Source organism: Xyrauchen texanus, chromosome 26 (genome assembly GCF_025860055.1).
Source record: "Xyrauchen texanus isolate HMW12.3.18 chromosome 26, RBS_HiC_50CHRs, whole genome shotgun sequence".
Classification (NCBI taxonomy): domain Eukaryota; kingdom Metazoa; phylum Chordata; class Actinopteri; order Cypriniformes; family Catostomidae; genus Xyrauchen; species Xyrauchen texanus.
Window position 1 is genome coordinate 23,758,010 of NC_068301.1, and position 13,906 is coordinate 23,771,915.

Consider the following 13,906-nt stretch of genomic DNA (forward strand, 5'->3'; position numbering starts at 1 on the left):
CTGGAGGTTTGTGGTAAGTAAAAATATATTATAAGTAAAAAATACAATTATTGTGTTGTATGACTATTACAGATAAACATTGATACACCCATACATAAATGTTTGACCTTTTCACAGACATTTAATTGAATGACTAATTATTATTCTTTTTTTATATATATATATTTAGGATCTACATGCTACAACTAACACCATTTTCATACTTGACCCTCAACGTGGTAGTAATGAAATGAAACTTGCCACACAAGCATGCAAAAAATTTGTGTATGTTATGTTGTTTAAAAAATCTGTAACCTTTTTCGATCTACAACACTAATATTGGAATATTAGCATATGGATGTTGCTGAAGACCACCACAACCCCACACACTGTATTTTTCCTACAACAGGGAATATTTCAGGAAGAGAGGAAACCAGCATGGAAGAAAAGACTGGGTGGACACTATGTGGAAGCCTGGGACAATACACCATTCGTTCCAGGAGGATGCTTTCAGCTGTGGTGTCTTTGTGATGCAGGTAAATGGAGGGAAAACTACTTTACATAAACACTGTTCTCACATTGTCCCATATGAGACTAGTAATGTTCTCCGCTCTCCTTCTAGATGGCCAAGCAGGTGGTGGAACACTTTCCAAAAATTCCTGAGAGCATCAACATAATACCCAGCAAAGAGATGTGCCACAACAGGAAAAATGTTGCCAAAACAATTTTGCAGGCATCAGGTATTGGCAAACTATTTTGAAAGAACAGTTTATTTCCAGAGACAGAGTGATGGAGTATAATTATCTACATTATCATAATCGCAGTGTCGAGAGATGAGTATTGCTCTGTATGTGGACAAAAAGACACTAAGAAAAAAAAAGGCCAAAAGGACCAAACAGAGGAGCTCTTCACCTGGGTATTCTTTATGTCATTATTGCCTATTTGTTGAAAGTGAAAAGAAATTGAAGAGAAAATGAGTTTTCACAAATACATTTCATAATTACAACAGTTTCTGAATAAATCTAACAATGTCCTATTTTTCTTCAAGGTTCAGTGTGAATTATGCCAGAGGTGGTTTCATGTCCAGTGCCTCGAAATTAATCTGCCACCAGAAAAAGAACCATGGATTTGTGGTTTGTGTTTGTAAGCTATTCAGTTAGAGGAGCTCATGCTAAAAGTGTGTTTAAATTGTAAAAAATATGTATGTATTTGATGAAGCAGAAAAAATACATACGTATATATATTTTCTTGCTTATGTTTTATCAATTTTGCTTATGCTTTATCATTTAATCATTTGTATATTAAATATTATTTAACCAAATCTAATCAATCATATTGTAAGAAACATTACTATTAGGTTGATGTGTTTACCATTATTATCATTTGAAATGTATGCTTGCTGCTTTCTTTTATTAATTTGTATGCCTCAAATGTAGCTGACTGATTTAGAAGTCTGTAAGTGTCCATAGACAGACCACAAATGCTTGAATGTCTCAGAATAAAGTGACAAATGAATGTTCTCTTAGCTAAACCTCTTGCAGAAGGGATATGTTGTGCAGTTCTGTATTGTGTATTGTATTAAGATGAACATAAAATAAACAACTTTCTGACTGACACTTTTAGGGTACCAGACAATGTGTGTATGCCTCACCCCACTTGTCCTGGCAAATTATCTCCGCCCCATAATTCCCTTTATAAAACAGACAATATCATTTTCCTTCAATGACTTAATATCAACAAAATATCTCAACATTGCTGATTCCAGATTCATTTCTGGAAGCCGGGCTAAATTAGCAAACACTGTTACTGCATTCAGATATCAGATACAGACATTAAAGGATACATGAAAAGAACATTTCAGTAATTACAACGGTAACTTCTATAACAAAGTAAAATCTCACAAGCCTAGAGAAGTCATTCAACTCATGTGATATTTAGAAAGAAAAATATTGATGAATACCTTGATAAGTCACTTATTACATTTACATTGAAGCAGCAGTTTATTCCAAAATCCACACCCAAAATAAACATCATGTTTGCTGTCATGTTTTCTGAGTACTTGTCAATAATCTGATGGATTCAGTACCACGGTGTGAAACTCTCACGGGAAGCAGGACAGGAAACGAAGGTTTCAACAAAAAGGTAAGGCTTTAATTGCCGTATGTCTCACAATAATTTACAAACTAGTTCACACACAGACACAAGCGCACTGGGTTGGCTTGCACGGTCGTCTCCCTCTGCTCTGAGGCTGCTGGCTTTTTAACCGCTCTCCTCGCTCTACTGCAATTAGAGACAGGTGTTAGTCATAATTTGGCCCAGGTGTGAGCGCCCTTACCGCTTCTCTCTCCCGGACGGGCGCTTGACCACGCCCCCGCTGCCACACACGGACAGTAATATTTCTGCAGGACTGTAAACATCAATCAATGTACATGAATTGTGTTATTGTTAGAGTTCCATGTTAAACACAGATGTCATACAACAGGAAAACATAAAATAGAGTTTAGCCATTCTTTTTATTCAACACCTGGAGAACACTGTTACACAGTCTTTATCACAGATAAAAACAGAAAAACAGAGGTGAATAAAACAGCAAGACATGGGCTGTAGTATGTTCTGTAGAGTCCAGACAAGATGACCCAACTTGCTTTGTAGCAGTCGTCTCGATGCTTTTCAAAACCTTTTGAAATAAATCATAAGTCATTATTAAAACCACCACACTTACACAGTTCTTTTTCATTTTTTTTTTTTCTCAAATAATTAAATAAATATAAACGGTTGTAAAATGAAGCAATTAACTATGTTCAGGAGATTAAACATGATTTTCCTTTCTACAGTCTGGATTGTTACCAAATTACAGTTCATGTACAGATTCATTCATTATTATTTCATAAACACATTTTTAAACACCATAATTATAATGCAGGTTTTGTTGCTAAAGGACATTCTATAGCATCAGAACACATAATGTGAGAGATATTTGCCAGTAGGCTACATCTGCATTTGGCTAAAATGTAGTTGTCCGTTTGCACACGATGAAAAACAATATTAACTTTTTAGACGGTCCCTATCTTGGTTACCACACACATTGAATATTCATCTCTAAAGTACATGCTTAAAAACATACTTGCCCATTCTGATCGATTGTAAAAAATGTTGTAGTTCACAACCTTTGTTGTCAATATCATGTAGCTGCTTCGAATCTGAAAAAAAAAAAAAAAATAGCTTTATTGACTATTTAATTGAAAAAGTTCTTTAACGCGAATGTGCGAATATAAAACCAACTTTACCTAAGTCCTAACAAGTTGAACAGACCAATCAACTGACAAAGAAATGAGAATAAAAGTGATTGATTCGGAACATTGAGTTGTCCTTGTGTCCTTTGGATGTTGATCTGGAGTAGGACTTGACAGTTTCTCTTAAATGAACTGTATATTATATTAAGGATGGAAGGATATCTTACTGGAAAACATGACAAAAATACTGATTATGAAATTATATATATATATTTATTTATTTATTATTATTTATTTTGTTTTTTTTGTGAAGGGCAGAGGTAAAGCACTATTACTGGGTGTCTTACACTCGTTTCACAACTCTCCTTAACCTCAGTTGGCTGTCACACTGCAAATAATTCTGCACTTGCCAAGATTTAAAATCTTAGATTTAGACATGTTAGATGGATTATCTTGTTTTAAAATGTATTTACTTGTTTTTAATCTTTGCATTTATGATATAATCTTAAATTGATCATGGACATTACTTTTTTGTCTCAACTAGTCTGGGAATCTTAAAATTGAGTGAATAAATGTTAAAATTGTTTATTTTAGTTCTAGCTCTCAACAAAAAAAAAAACTTGTTTTTAGATTCAGTATACAACCTCAAGTTACTTGATTTAAGAATAACACAGAAAGCATCTGTTGATATTATAATTTATTAAATAAAATGCCTCAGACTTCTACAAACATGTACAAACATCTACCTCAACCACAACTCATGATACAATTACACATTCTCGTGCCCATTTCTATGGGCAATAATATCACCAAGACTATATTTTATTGGCACAAACACACTTTCTTTGAAACTAATATAAAAATATGAAGTGTAATCAATGAGCTCATGTACTAATCCTGTAGCCTGGGCAAGGGTGGGCACTGCCACTTCATATGCCAACAAGTCTTGATTTAAATTTAAAGTTTCATAACTCTGGTACTCAAAAGCAACAAAAGAGGAATTAATCACAAAGATATCCTTTATCAGTCCAAACACTGGGAAAGCATCATACACATCTGTGATAATCATAGACTTCCCACTGATGTACTTATTGCCATTGAGGATATACCATTTCACAGAGACAACAGATTGTATGACCTCAATTCCCAAAAAATCTTTTCTCTTAACATATTCAGGATTTCTGACAGCTGAGACAGGCCCTGATTCCCTTTCCTTTGCAAAAATTGGATGCTCAATGCCTATTTCATTCTGACAACATTCAAGAAACTGATTGTGATTTGCGAGTGATTTACAAACATTTTTAAATGTAAAAAAATTTCAGTTCATTACAGATTAATTTAAATCATTCATGTTCATAGTTCATATATTTAGAATTATGAATTAAGTTCACAGTCCCAAATGTCCCAAAATTGTTCATGTTCATTTATTCTGTTCCAACAGTAAATTATGAGCACTGTTAACTGTTAATGACGCTCTTGGTTCAATTCATTAGTTGCAACCTGATAAGTTCATCTAAAACATTATTGTTCAATGTACACACAACCTTTGAAGTAGTTTTGATGCACAGCACTGCTTCTCTTTAAACTCTTCACTAATCTATCCATTTTGTTTTATTCCAGCCGGGCAAGGACCCTGGGCTATACCTGGAGAAGCATCTTCTCTCCTCTCCGGTGCTGCTTTTTGATGGAACAACCAGCATTGTCGCCGTGGGAAACATGCCTGTGACAGGGTACCCGCGGGTCTTAAAAACCTTGAAAAAGTCTTAAATTTGATAATCTCAAATTAAGGCCTTAATAGCCTTGAATTTGGTATACAAAGTCTTAGATTTCGTTACAAAGGTCTTATATTTTTTTTGCCTTTCCTAGGATTATTCATACCATAACAAAATTAACTGTTAATGTAGGCTAATTAAAAAATCATGCAGCGTAACGTTGAGTGCACCTCGCGCTCCACATCATAGCAGAAAGCGTGAAAGCGTGCGCACCCGTTACTATGGTTACTAGGCAAGTGAGGTACAGACCGTACAGACCACGATAGTAGTTAGCCTAGTTAGCCTACAGACCACGATAGTAGTTAGCCTAGTTTGTCTGTTAAAATGGGAAAGTGTCGGTTTAATCCGCTGTGGCCAATGAATCCGAATTACGTTTGGGTCAAGTCTGTGCCAGGAAATGACAGCGAGACCTATTGGTGTTGGTGCCGGAAATCTTTTAAGCTAACGACGATGGGTGTTACGGCCCTGGACTCCCATATGAAGGGTGCCAAACACACTGCGTGTAGTACTGCTCGCCAGCGCCAACCACCTATTGTTCTGTTCTGTGCAGCACAGGCCTCTTCGGTTACTGAAACAGCTCTGGCTATCAATAATGAAGAAATTTCTACATTAGAAGCATTGCCACCACAGCCAAGGAACATCCTATCTTACTGTGGCTCGACACCAACTCTGCGGGCAGAGGTGATGTGGGTCCTTAAAACAATCTCTGAGCACCACTCTTACACATCAAATGAGAACATTACAGAGATTTTTAAAACCATGTTTCCTGACTCCGAGGTTGCAGCTACATTCTCGTGTGGAAGCAACAAAACTATATGTATATATTACTAAATTCGGATTGGCTCCCTTTATAACTAAAGAACTGACTGACCAGGTCAATATGGCCAACGGGTTTGTTGTCAGGTTTGACGAGAGTCTCAATAAGATGACGAAAAGTAAGCAGTTGGACCTTCATATTCGCTACTGGGTGGACGCTACAGTCACGATACTTCGGCTCGCAGTTTATGGGTCATGCAACAGCGGTGGACCTGCTCAAACATTTCAAAGTAAGTTTTTATTCAGAATTTTAAAAATGTTGAGTTTTTTTATTTATAAATAATATATGATATAGTTAAGTAACATAACACGACCAAGTGAGCTGTTCTATAATATCACGATTGCAAATGTTACATTGAATGTATAGTTTAATAAACAAGTAGCCTAGTTAATATGTAGTCACTTACATTACAGGTCATGTGACAAGCTTGTTTGGACAAGCAAAGCCGAGGAGGCATTTGCTAACATGAAAATATAAAATGGCTCTGGTAGGGCTGGGACAACACGACGTTGACGCAAAAAATACGTCAACGCTACATATGCGCGTCGATTCGTCGGATCCAAAACAAAGATGGCGGCGCCGGCAAGTGGTAGTAACACGAGTGGCTCCTCAGACTATCAGAAGTGCAAGGCGGCATGCACTCGTTCCTCTAAAGTATGGGAATTCTTTAATTTAAAAGGAAACAATTCCGTGATATGTCGTCTTTGCAAAATGGAGATGGCCTTCCATTCTAGCACCACGGCAATGCACCAGCATCTGAAGAGGCGCCACCCGGTTGCAACTGCAGATGACAGAGCACCGTAAGTTTTTTTTTCAACTCCCCACTTTGCACTCGATGTTGGAGTAGGCTATAATACGTTGTCGACACCTAAAGTTTTCACTTATAGCTATTAATAATGCGCTTGTAGCTATGAATGAATGTCGTGAAAAATACATAGAGGACACTGACAACGTGCTGACAGACAGGACCAAGCAGGTAACATTTAATAAAGTCTCAACTTTCAAATTTGGTCATTCAAAGAAAATTAAACCATAAATAGGCCTACTATTTTGTGGCTCTTTAATGTGTCGTGACAGATTGCCTCAGTTAAAGCTGCTCGTGAACCGATCATCTTTTCCTTGGTTAATTTATAGCATCAAATAGGCTAAACATGAATGTAGCCTACATCAGAAGGACTGTCGTTTTAACCACGGAAAGACGTCAGTACAGTAGCCTACAATCCATTATTCAAATTCAAATCCACCGACGTTAATCTTCTCTCTCCTGACTACTTTGTCCGACAAAAATGGCGTATTATGATTGATTGATCAGATCGCCAGTCAATCAAACTCCCGGCAAATTTTTTGTTTTTTACATTTTATACACCCCCACCCCCGATGAAACCGGTATTACCAATGTTGTCACAAGTCAATTAATCGAATCGAAATCGAATCGGACTGAAAAAATGAATCGTTAGATTAATCGATGCATCGGAAAAATAAATCGCTAGATTAATCGTTTAAAAAATAATCGTTTATCCCAGCCCTAGGCTCTGGCTCCCACTTTGGGTCTGCCAGATGTAAACGAACTGTTTGTTCAGATGGTTGATGAGAAAAATGGGTTTATGACTTCTGTTCTTTTGCAGACTCATGGAGACGGACTGCGACCTGTGACATATTTTTCAACCAAACTTGATGCAGTAGCAGCAGGTCTACCACACTGTTTGAGGGCTGTGGCGGCTGGTGAACTGGCAGTACTGGCATCCATGGAATTTGTGGGGTATTCTGATTTAACTTTGATGGTTCCACACGCAGTCTCCATGATTTTGCAAGAACAGAGAACGTCACATTTATCTACAGCCCGATGGCTGAGGTACCACACAATTTTATTGGACATGCCAAACATAACTGTTAAAAGATGCACAACTTTGAATCCTGCCACACTTCTCCCCACACAGGAGCATGTTGAGGAATATCACTGTTGTCTGTCAGCGCTTTAACAGGTGTGCACACCGCCTCCAGATCTATTAGACACGCCATTAGACAATTGTGACAATATCCTCTTTGTGGATGGGTCGGCTTCCAAAGATCCACAAACAGGAAAGAATAAGGTTGGTTACGCGATAACCACTGAATTTGAGGATGTGACATCTGGCAAACTGCCATCAAATTATTCAGCTCAGGCATCTGAACTGGTTGCTTTAACAGAAGCATGTAAACGTATGGCAGACAAATGTGTGACAATTTACACAGATTTGTGTTATGCCTTTGGGGTAACACACGATTTTGGTGCTTTATGGAAGCACAGAAAATTTCTGAAGTCAGATGGTCGTCCAATATTAAATGCATCTCTTGTGTCTGAGCTTTTGGAGGCCATTCTGTAACCAGACAAGGTTGCGATTTGCAAATGCGCAGTGCACATTAACGATAACAGTTCAGTCTCAACAGGAAACGCACGAGCAGACGCGGCAGCGAAGGCCGCGGCAGCGATGGAGACAAAAGAGACTACGTGTGCTTTGATATCTGACAATAACCTCAACATTTCTTCTTGTTTACAGAGCATGCAAACTTCAAGTGGAAGGCGGCTGGCTGTAGCTTTAAGGAGAATGTGTGGATGAGCTGTGATGGTATGCCTTGTTTACCCAAACAATTCTTTCCTCATTATGGAAAGTTGATACATGGGTTAGACCATGTATCAAAAGCGGGGATGGTTGCGCAAATGAAAGAATTGTGGTTTACAAAGGGTTTCACGATAGGGTTTCACGATATTTGCTGAAAATATTTGCAAAAGATGTGTCATTTGTAACACACATAACGTGGCAAGAGGGATAAAACACCTATAGTATCTCAACCACCATCAGGGGGGCCTTTTGAGTATCTGATGATGGATTTCATCGAGTTAACCCCTTGTGGGAAACAGAAATACTGCCTGGTGATGGTTGACATGTGGTCCAAATGGGTTGAGGCTTTCCCAACCTCGAAACAAGACTTGGCAGCAGTAGCAAAAGCTCTTTTAACCGATATTGTTCCGAGATGGGGAATTCCAAGGAAAATCAGCTCGGACAATGGGACACACTGCAGTTACCACGCCACCACTGGAGGCGCTGTTGAGAGGGAGAATCAAACGATCAAGAACAAATTGGCTAAGTGCTGTGAGGAAACTGGGCTCACATGGGTTAAAGCACTCCCAATTGTGTTGATATACACCAGAATGAGAAAAAGAGTCAAAACAAATTTAAGTCCATTTGAAATACTGTTTGGTAGACCCCCCATTCATGGGAATAGAGGGGGGTAGACAGAGGCTGCCATCAACAGATCTGTGTGAGAATGACATGTTGAATTATTGCAAAGAAATGTCTTCTCTGTTGTCCAATGTTTGTGTTCAGGTGAAAGCTGCTCAGAGAAAGGTTGATGAAACCTTCCTGCATAAAATCAGGCCTGGCGATTTCGTTGTGATTCGTGACCTGAGGAGAATGAGCTGGAAGGCGAAAAGGTGGCTGGGACCATTCCAAGTGCTACTAACGACTCACACAGCAGTGAAGGTCGCAGAGAGAGCTACATGGGTTCATGCCAACCATTGCAGGAAAGTTCCGCCCACATCGCAGGAGAATCAGCAACAGGAAGAGATTGTTCCGAGTGAATGTCAATAAACGCCGAGGTCAAGTTTGAACACCAAGCACCACTATCAGTGGAAGAGCAAGGCCAACCACAGAGAATAACACGGCCTGTGTGCAGAGTGGACCCCATCGTGTGGTCACAAGCAGTAATCATCGTGAAAAGGTACGAACTGAAAAGAATTCAAGAACAATGCGAGACGGTTTAAAGCAGGATGGTCTGACTGCAGGGTCAGAATCAACGTGAAGGACAGAACAGCGGACAACTGCCCATTCAGCAAGCCACATGAAACTTCACCTGCAGCAGTGTGGGTGTGTGGCAACAGGGCATTTCATCGGATGCCAAAGAAATGGTCAGGGTGTTGTTATCCAGCTTTGATGAATGTGGGTACATCTGTGTATTTCCCAAACAAGGCACCTGGGGTGGGAAGGGAAAAAAGAAATGTTGACATCTTGCCTGGGATTTTGCCAAAGCACTATGCAGGGTACACATTATCTGATCCATGGACGACGCCTGGAGCAAATGTGGGGTGGTCATTGTTCTTAGGGGTGGGTACAACGGTAACAATTAATAAGATAAATGGGCTAGCATGGACAGTGTTAGCAATAGCTAATAGCACAGAAAATGCTTTGACAATGATAAATGATGAAATTAAACAGTTAAGAGATGCAGTCATTCAAAACAGGTTGGTAACTGCAGAGAGAGGGGGAGTTTGGAAAATGTTGGGAATGTCTTGTTGTTACAATATTCCAGATTACAGTGACAACATCACAAATGTAATTGAACACATGAGAAAAGCCGTACAGGAGCCAGAACATATTGAAAGTACATGGGTTACTTAGTTTATGAATCTCTGGGGAGGATGGGGGTATTGGCTGATTCAAACTGTGTTACCAATTGCGGTGATAGGACTGTTGATATTGTTTTGTTTACCATGCATTATAACGTGTGTTTCCAGCTCAGTACAGAGAATGGTTAAAGCAGGGATGTCTGTTCAATTGAAAATAATGACAGTCTATCCAGAGGATGATGAACACAAATATGATGATGCAAGTAGGGAGAGCTACTGTGAAATCTGTTAAAATGAGGTATGTCTTCCCTTTCTGAGAATGTTTTGATATGTAAAGAGGGTTATAAGCAGTGTTAAAATGAGGTATGTCTTCCCTTTCTGAGAATGTTTTGATATGTAAAGAGGGTTATAAGCAGTGGTCATCCATGTTACGAGATGACGTACAAGGAGAGGGTTTGAAATGAGGGATTTTATTCTACTTTTATTCTTTGTATTTTTATAGTCTGCTGACATATCCAAGAGATGTGACATAACCAAAATGTTAAATTGATGTGTTTTTCCTACTTAATCTGTACACCATTTCTTGTTTATACTGAGGTGACTGAGGGTCTGATTTCCATGTCAGAAGTGCAGTAACAGTGTTTACTCATTTAGCCCGGCTTCAGATAAAGTCTTTACTCGCTTGCTAATACTTAAAGGAACTATCCCCACACAACAAAAAAAAAAAACAGCCTAAGCTGTTTTACTTTTTCCAAATGTTATTTCACAAATGTTTAAGAGAGTGATCATTTATGCAAAAATCAGAGATGAAGAGTGTAAGTGTGATATGACTTAAAATTTGTCTTATTGTTTATTATTGTGATTGAGTAATCTGAATGATAAAAAGCGGGAATTGTTGTTGAAATGTTTATACTTATTGATCAGTAATAGTCATTGCAAGGGAATGCCCCTGTGTCTGAGGAATGCAGAGGGGAGGATCTGCTTCTGTGGGAGATCTTGGGCAAGAGGTATAAAAAACAAGTCAGCCCTCCCCTTCAGCGTCTCACTCACGGCACAGATTAACTCCTGTGTAATGACTGGGTCCTTCTTGCAAGAATAAATTCTTTTAAAAGACTGTTTGATTCAGAGTGTCTCTTACGCAGTGATAATGGTTGGTTAATAATTTTTTGCCACAACACATTATAAACTCTAATTTAAAAGGTTATCTTCGAGTGGGCCTGGTAGCTCATCGAGTAAAGACTCTCACTACCACCCCTGGAGTCGCAAGTTTGAATCCTGGTCATGCTGAGTGACTCCAGCCAGGTTTCCAAAGCAACCAACTTGACCCGGTTGCTAGGGAGGGTAGAGTCACATGGGGTAACCTCATTGTGGTCGCTATAATGTGTGGTTCTCGCTCTCTGTAGGGTGCATGTTGAGTTGTGGGTGGATGGGCCTCCACATACACTATGTCTCCACGATAACAAGCTCAACAAGTCAGGTGATAAGATGAGTGGATTGACGGTCTCAGATGCTGAGGCAACTGAGATTCGTCCTCTTCCACCCGGATTGAGATGAGTCACTACGCCACCATGAAGACTTAGTACGCATTGGTTATTGGGCATTCCAAATTGGGAATAAAAGTGGAGAAAAAAGGGTTATCTTCGGTTGGTCATATTTCTTCTGGACTTGACCGACATACTTCACAGGTTGAAAAGGAATGAAATATTGATCTGTTTCTCACCCAAAGTAATTGCACCTTTTCAGAAGACACTGACTGAGCACTTTTTTAGGAACACTATGGTTGTAATAAAGTGCTGTTGTAACCCATCTGCCTCAAGGTTCGACGTGTTTGCATTCTGATATGCTATTTTGCTCACTACAATTGTACAGAGTGGTTATCTGAGTTACTGTAGCCTTTCTGTCAGCTCGAACCTGTCTGGCCATACTCCGTTGACCTCTCTCACCAAAAGGTGTTTCCATATGCAAAACTGATGCTCATTGGATGTTTTTAGTTTTTGGCACCATTCTGAGTAAATTCTAGAGACTGTTGTGTGTGAAAATCCCAAGAGATCAACAGTTACAAAAATACTCAAACCAGCCCGTCTGGCACAAACAATCATGCCACTGTCGAAATCACGACATAATCTCATGAGTGACAAAACATGACAAAACATAAATAAAAAAATGTGAGATCACATTTTTCCCAATTCTGATGGTTGATGTGAACATTAACTGATGCCGATAATCTTGACCCATATCTGCATGATTTTGTGCATTGCACTGCAGCCACACTGATTAGATAATCACATGAATAAGTAGGTGTTTCTAATAAAGTGCTCAGTGTGCATTGTATGGACCTACAGAGGTGAGATATTCTTCTAAATATCTTTGTTAGTGCTCTGCAGAAGAAAGAAAGTTGCACAATTTTAGGATGGCATGAGGGTGAGTAAATTATTAGAGAATTTTCATTTTTGGGTGAACTAATTGAGCCATTAGGATTGGCTTTTGATCTGCCATACTGTGAGAATGCAGATCCATGTTTCCAAGGTGATGAATGTGATCAGTTTGCACTTTTCTTGCTCTCTGTTAAGTCCCTTCATTTATGATCTCTACATTCTGTACATTGTCTTGCCTTGTGGAGCTGAGCAACAGAGGGAACTCAGAAGGGAGAAAGTTCTGTCAGAGTTCAGAAAGTGCAGAAAGTGCAGAAAAGCACAATCAGTTCGTAAGATATTCTATTGAACATTCCTGCTCAAAGAGGAGCAGTCATGAGCAAATAAGATGGATTTCAAGATTACATAAAAGTAGAAACCCAGATATAAAGTAGAAAAGCATTGCATCAGGCCACCTACAAAATTCTGAAGGGGGACAGAATTCAATTTGCCAGATTGATATGACATCACATCACATCAATCACATTTTGGCTGCCTATATGCTGCTTTAAAGGTAAAATGTGCTTTTTGTCATCCTTTAGTGGCACTAAAAAGACCTCATGCTATCATACTACTCTTACTACCAGTGTTAAAAAGATTACCTCTGAATTGAAATATGGGTTTGATTAAAAATTACATGACTAAGATTGCAGTAAATAACGTAAACTATTGGATTATTTTTTATGTAATCTAAACTGATTACTTTTGGATTACCTCTGCCCTAACTCTTTTTTTATTTGATGACACATGTATGCATTTGAGGATAATCTATACCATTTTCACTTAATGATGCTTAAATGCATTTAAGACAACTTACCTAATGCTTTAAAATATGAAAATTTATATTTTTTTACTTTATATTTGTCAACGTCACAAAAGACAGTATCAAAAGTTATGACAAAAGTGAAAGTGCAATCATTTACATTTTTGAAGAAGAGTACAAAATCAATTTGAGAAGCTAAAACTAACTTTACTGCACAAATGCAATAGTTTTTGAATTTATGCGTGGAGTACATGGTGAAAATTAAATGTTGTGTATTTGTGCATTGTGCATTTTAATTTTTGCATGAATCCCTTTAAAATAATACAAAAAATCACTTAAGCTTTATGTTTAAAAGTAACACTGTATTACGCCCCCTGTAAAATTCTAAGCAAGAGAGAATGCAATTGCCAACATGGCCAACACAATATCAGTCACTCCTTTTTCAGATGCTATGAAGTTTTCAAAATTATTTTTTATCAGATTACATTTTGGAAGCCTAGATGTTGCTTTTTGTACAACTGAAGGGTATGTTTGACATTACTGTCAA

General features: G+C 38.4%; 1 long non-coding RNA gene across 1 annotated transcript; it reads left to right on the forward strand.

The window, feature by feature from the left end:
- On the forward strand, positions 1 to 611 carry LOC127619565 (uncharacterized). Its single transcript, XR_007967574.1, has 3 exons — positions 1 to 13; positions 389 to 515; positions 602 to 611. It is a non-coding gene; the product is annotated as an uncharacterized LOC127619565 (long non-coding RNA).
- Positions 612 to 13,906: the final 13,295 nt, after the last annotated feature.